Raw genomic sequence first — 6,000 nt, 5'->3', positions numbered from 1 at the left:
TCTTAGGTATCTCTCCCAATACAACTTTTAATCTTTGCTCACTAAGAATAACTGTGGAAGTCTTCTTCAACTGCTGACGAGCGTCTATCAAATCTTGTAAGAATTTCGCGTATTCGGGAATTTTAGATAATGACTCAACAAATGGAGTATTAATTGGAATACCCTTCACTTGCTTAATAAACTCCAAATGCTCCCTTTCCAGTGGACTAAGATTAGCTCGAGATGGGAATGGTAAAGGCGGACGATAAACTGGAACAGCCACTGAATTTTTCTGTTCAGACTGGTCCCACGTCGTGAGCATGGCGGGCTCACGTCATGAGTTGGGTGTTTCAGCAACATTTTCATTTTCAAGCTTTGACTTCTTTGGCTTTGGCCCGGATGGCTTCGGCTTCACTTCTAGTGCTTCTAAGAACTCAAAGATAGCCTCTTCTTCAGTATCAATCACCATGACATGGGAATGATTCTTCTTTTCAGGAAATTGGGGAGATAGCTTCTCATTCACCAAAGTAGTAAGTTGACCAAGTTGAGCTTCGAGATTGTGGATGGAGGCTTGCTGATTTCTTAATGATGTTTGCTGGTCAAGCATCATTGCTTGATGATTTTTCATCATAGTTTGATGCTCCTATATCATTATTCTTTGATCCTTCAGTGTTGCATCAGTATCATCATGCCTTTTCTCTTAAGCTTCCATGAAACGAACTAACATGGTCTCCAAGTCAGATTTCTTCTCAGCTGGTCGTTGCTCCTTTTGGTAGAAACCTCGGCCAGTCTGCCTGTATTTCTCCTCCTTCTGATTCTTATACTCATCGTATGGAAGCCACTACTTCTTTGGTTTTCTCCAATAGTCATCATACTTGTCCCCACTCGAGTAGCAAACTTGAGCCTTCTTGTTCCCATATTCATCCAAATGGCAATCTCTAGTCAAGTGTGGACCATTGCATTTCTCACAACCAACTCTAATTGCATGAATTGATTGGTCCATTTGGGTCAATCTCCAGTCCATATTGTTCAACATCGCCATCATAGCAGCCATTTCTTCAGAATGTGCGCCCCCACTGCCTTTTACTCCATCTTGTCTTGGATTGTGGTACTCACGAGAGTGCTTCATGAATTCTTCAACCAACACCTTGATCTGATTTGGATTCTTCTTCGTAAGTGGTCCTTGAGAATCAAGGAGTTGTCGTGTCATGACATTTACCTCGTCATAGAATATAGATACCTCTTATTGTATGTTGAGGTCATGTTGAGGACAATTCCTTAGCAACCCTTTGTAATGCTCCCATGCCTCGTAAAGTGACTCCCCTGGTTGTTGTTCAAAATTAGCAATCGCCTTCTTGAGTTTAGCTATCTTGGATGGTGGGCAAAATTGATCTAAAAATTGTTCACGCATCTGAGCCCAAGTAGTTATTGTACCAGGTGGAAGTGCTTTTAACCAGTCTTTTGCAGCTCCCTTGAAAGTAGCTGGTAGCATCCTTAGCAAGACAGTGTCTCTATTAACATTTGGGACATTGAAATAGTCTGCAATGTCATTGACTTCATCTAAATGCTTAAATTCATCCTCGTGATCCTTTCCATAAAATGGAACATCCTTCAGTGCATTAAGAATGTACCCCTTCAGCTCAAATGTGGCAGTGGCAGGTATTTCAGGTTGTACTAACCCCGGACCAACATCGTCTCTGATTCGCTTTTTGTAAGCTCCCATCGACATCTCTTCAATGTTCGTCATCTCGTTTTCTGGCTCGTTCTCGGGTTCACTCGTATATAGTCCAAACTCGGTCTCGGATTCGTATTCAGATTCGTTTGGGTTAGGAATTGGATCTAGGATTTCAACTTTGCTCTTGCCCTTTGAAGATGTGCTCAACTCTCCCGTTTTCTTCCCTGACTTCTTTGAAAATACCGACTTGAGTTCTTGTAAAGGTCTCTTCTTTGGTGTTTGATCTTCTTTCACATTCTTATCCTTCTTTTTGTGAAGGGCCGACTCTGGACCTTCAAGTGGTGGTAGCAAAGGTGTGTTGGATCCTCTGGTCATTAACTTCTGTAAACTAAACAAAACAAAAACGTAAAACTGAACAAAAACTAAATAAAAACAGCCTACTAACGTGCCACCACGACGTGGTAAAGGGCACCACCTCGAGTTGTCGCAGAAAAACTAACAGAAAAGAAAAACGAAGAAAAAGTACAAACTACTGAACTCACGTCGTGAGCTTAAGGCTCACGTCGTGAATCTAGTACTGAAACAAAAACCTAAGATGAAAAAGTAACTTTTTGCAGGTTTTACCCCACAAAAAGGATCGATCAACCTAAAGCAAATAAATCAACAATCAAATAAGCCGTTCCTCGGCAACGGCGCTAAAAACTTTGATGCATGCAAGTAGCTACACCTAATTTTAAATTTATAACCTACCTAACTTAACTAACTAAATTGCACCTAGGCAGTGTACCTAGTCAAATTATAGAATAGTCGGGTAAGTCGGGTGTCGATCACAGGGAACGGTTTTGACTAATTAACCTATCTACTATTAAATTAACCTAATTTTCTAGCAAAGATGGGGGTTTTATCTAATTTTGCAAGTTTAGATGAACTTAATCTCTTAACACAAAGTTCAATCAATTACTACAAACACTCCTGTTTAGTTCGAATCCACTTCTTCTTTATGGTTAGCTAACAATTATGGATTATCAAAGTTGGTTATCTATTATTATATTATATTAGTAATTTAAGTCTAAATTTACCAATATTTAACTAATTCATGTAAAACTATGCATAGTCACACACAATCAAACACAGAGTCAGTTTTGGATTATGAATAGGCTATGTAAGATTTATTATGCAAACATAATTATGGTCATAACTTATGTTCTCCAACACAGCTAAATTTAATTACTTCAATCACTTATCTAAGATTGGGTCGATCCTAGCTCTAGCAATTCAATATTCACTAAATCACTAGGTGTCAAGTTCATGTAATTTAATAATCACTAAGCTACATAGAACATGAATTCAAGCAACTAAAGAACCAAATATTAGCATGCTAGGTATTAACAATGAAACACAAGCACAATACCAACAAGTCAAATCCATAATAAATTAAACTAATCCATAAGTTGAAGCTTCATCTAACTAAACAGGAGTAACTAAATTCAACTACTCATAGTAGAAATCAAACTCAAACAAATCATAGTCATAAGCATGATTAAAGTACCAAACTAGATTAAGCTAATATGAACTTCTCTTCTCCTTTGGTGTTGAAAGCAAATACCAGACCTATTTTCCTTCATAAATTCGTCTCCAGGAACTCCCTCAATCGGCCAAAAGTCTCCAAAATCATAATGAGCAAGAGTATATATAGTTTCTAATTTTTCCGCAATCACGTCGTGAATGGATGTGTCTCACAATGTGAATATGAGATATATGTGTTGGACAAGGACTCTTCTTCACGTTGTTTATCTTCTGGAAGATCCATGCTCACGTCGTGAATCTAGAAACCTCACGACATGAATATAGCAGATTACGTAAGCTTCCTTCTCTTTTATTCTCCAAGCCTCCAAAGTTCCATGTTTTGTCAAATTTAGTCCTTTTCTCCAAAAAAATGCTTCTATTTGGCTACAAAGTATAATTTAAGCTTATAAGTATCATTATTCAATGCAAATAACCAAAATATTAATAAAAATATAAATAAATATTGCCTAAAAACATGTATAAATATGGAAATATCAATAATATGGATTATTAATTTATTATGAGAATAATATATTAAGGTAAAATCATATTCATTAATTAATATGTTGGTCAAGAATTAATTTAGAATTAATTTAGTGATCAAAAGATATTAATTAAACTTAGGGGACTGGAATTGCAATTATAAGATAATTGAATTATGGGCTATGGATCATAGGAAAGGAGGTGGACGAAATCAAGAGGGGAAGCCCACTTGAAATCGTCCATGAAGCCTTATTCTGGAAGGATCTATTGGACAGCTTAAGGCCTAAGCTATCCAATTAGGGTTTTAACTGAAACCCTAATAGGAAACTTATATAAAGAACCCTAGGGCTTAGAATTTCGGCTACCCTTGCTTCCCAGAGATCACAGAGCTGAAATTAAGCCTCCATATCCTCTCTCCAAGATCATTCAACTCGCTTTGGTGTTTGTAAGCCATTAGAGGTATTACACTTGTGATACTAAGCTCTAGAAGTTGAAGATTCCTGCTACTTGGAAAAGGTAATCATCTAAATCTGATTTTAGTTGTTAGCTTCAAATCTTATATGCTAGATCTAGGGTTTATAACTTTGGATGATTTGCATGTACAATAGAGAAACCTAGATCCAAAGTTTTAGGGTTTTGTATGCGCACATAGGATTGTTCTTATGCTCAAAACCCATCATCTCTCTCTTCCGCAGAAGCAGAATACATATCTATGCGACGAGTTTGTGTTGAGTTAGCTTGTCTCTCAAGATTGCTACATGAGTTTCAAGTTTCAAACATAACTCTAATTCCTCTTAAATGGGATAACATGGCTGCTATCTATATTGACACAAATCCAGTCTTCCACGAAAGGACCAAACATATAGAATTAGACTGCCATTTTGTTCGAGAAAAGCTGCAAGAGGGATTGATTTCACTCATAATTGTTTCAACTCAATGTCAAAAAGCAGATATTTTGACCAAAAATCTCTCCTCAACACAACATCAACTTGCAATTTCCATGTTGCATCTCAATCCTTTCCCTCCAGCTTGAGAGGGGGGGTGTTAGCTCTAGTTATTTCAGTTAGACAGTTAGAGGGGTATATTAGTCTTTTATTTGAAAGTTTGTTAAATAGTTGTTAGTCTTAAATGATTGTTAAGCTTTATATATATATATATATATATATATATATATATATATATATATATATATATATATATATATATATATATATATATATATCAAGGTTGTAAAAATCGCTCGACGGTAGCCTGACGGTCGACTGGTGTTAAGGGATTAATCGTTCTTGGCGGGGATTAATCGGGGACCATAGATTATTAATAAAATATTAAAATTAATTAAATATTAATATATCTTAAGAAAAACAAGTACTTCAAAATTAGAAAATAAGAAAAATTGTAATTTGGAAATTTGGAAATACGAAAATATGAATATTTTGGTATAATATTTGAAATTTTGAAAATTTGAAAATTTTGTAGTAAAAAAAAAGTTGGTGTTTTGAATTTTTTTTTTTAATTTTTTTGACATTTTTTGACTTTTTTTTGTCTTTTTTCGACTTTTTTGACTTTTGTTGACCGATTAATCCCGCCAAGCCCGATTAATCCTAAATTTCCGATTAATGCCCTAATCCTCGACGGTTGGAGAACGCCAAATGATTAATCCACGATTAATCGCCGATTAATCCCGATTTCTGCAACCATGATATATATATATATATATATATATATATATATATATATATATATATATATATATATATATATATATATATATATATATATATATATATATATATATGTATGTATTTTGAAGTTTATACTCTCTGATCAATGAAATAAGTTTACACAGAATCACTTTAATCTCTCTTAATATTCATCACAACATCTAGTGTAGCACCCGATTCCTGGTACGTATTTAAATTCAAGAAATGTTTCAATTTACTCTGGGACTCGGCGAGTTGGAGGCCCAACTCGTCGAGTAGACTCGACTATTGATCGGGGGCTTAAGTGACCTACTCGACGAGTCGGAAGACCGACTCGACGAGTAGGAGCTGTCTGGACAAAACCCTAATATTTAGTGTTTGCACCCTATTTAAACACTTTATCTCGTTCCAAACCAGCCTCCATCACCCTCCCAACTCAGAGAAACCCTAGATTGAAACCCTAAACCCTTTTTGAGTGATTTTGAGCTTGTTGTGCCTTCTTGTGCAAGATAAAAGGTTGAAGAGAAGAAGAAGGAGCTTGGGATTTCAGAAGGAGCAAGGAGATCCAGAGGTTTTGCTTCATTTCCTGTTTAT

At 35.9% G+C, this 6,000-nt stretch overlaps 1 non-coding gene across 1 annotated transcript; it reads left to right on the top strand.

Annotated features, from left to right (window-relative positions):
- Positions 1–1,235: 1,235 nt before the first annotated feature.
- Positions 1,236–1,342, top strand: LOC145151598 (small nucleolar RNA R71). The gene has a single exon (XR_013732163.1). It is a non-coding gene; the product is annotated as a small nucleolar RNA R71 (small nucleolar RNA).
- Positions 1,343–6,000: the final 4,658 nt, after the last annotated feature.

This window comes from Lactuca virosa, chromosome 1 (genome assembly GCF_052849685.1).
Source record: "Lactuca virosa cultivar CGN04683 chromosome 1, Lactuca_virosa_CGN04683_v6, whole genome shotgun sequence".
Classification (NCBI taxonomy): domain Eukaryota; kingdom Viridiplantae; phylum Streptophyta; class Magnoliopsida; order Asterales; family Asteraceae; genus Lactuca; species Lactuca virosa.
Note: the sequence above shows the minus strand (reverse complement) of the source record. Positions and strands in the feature narration are given on the sequence as shown.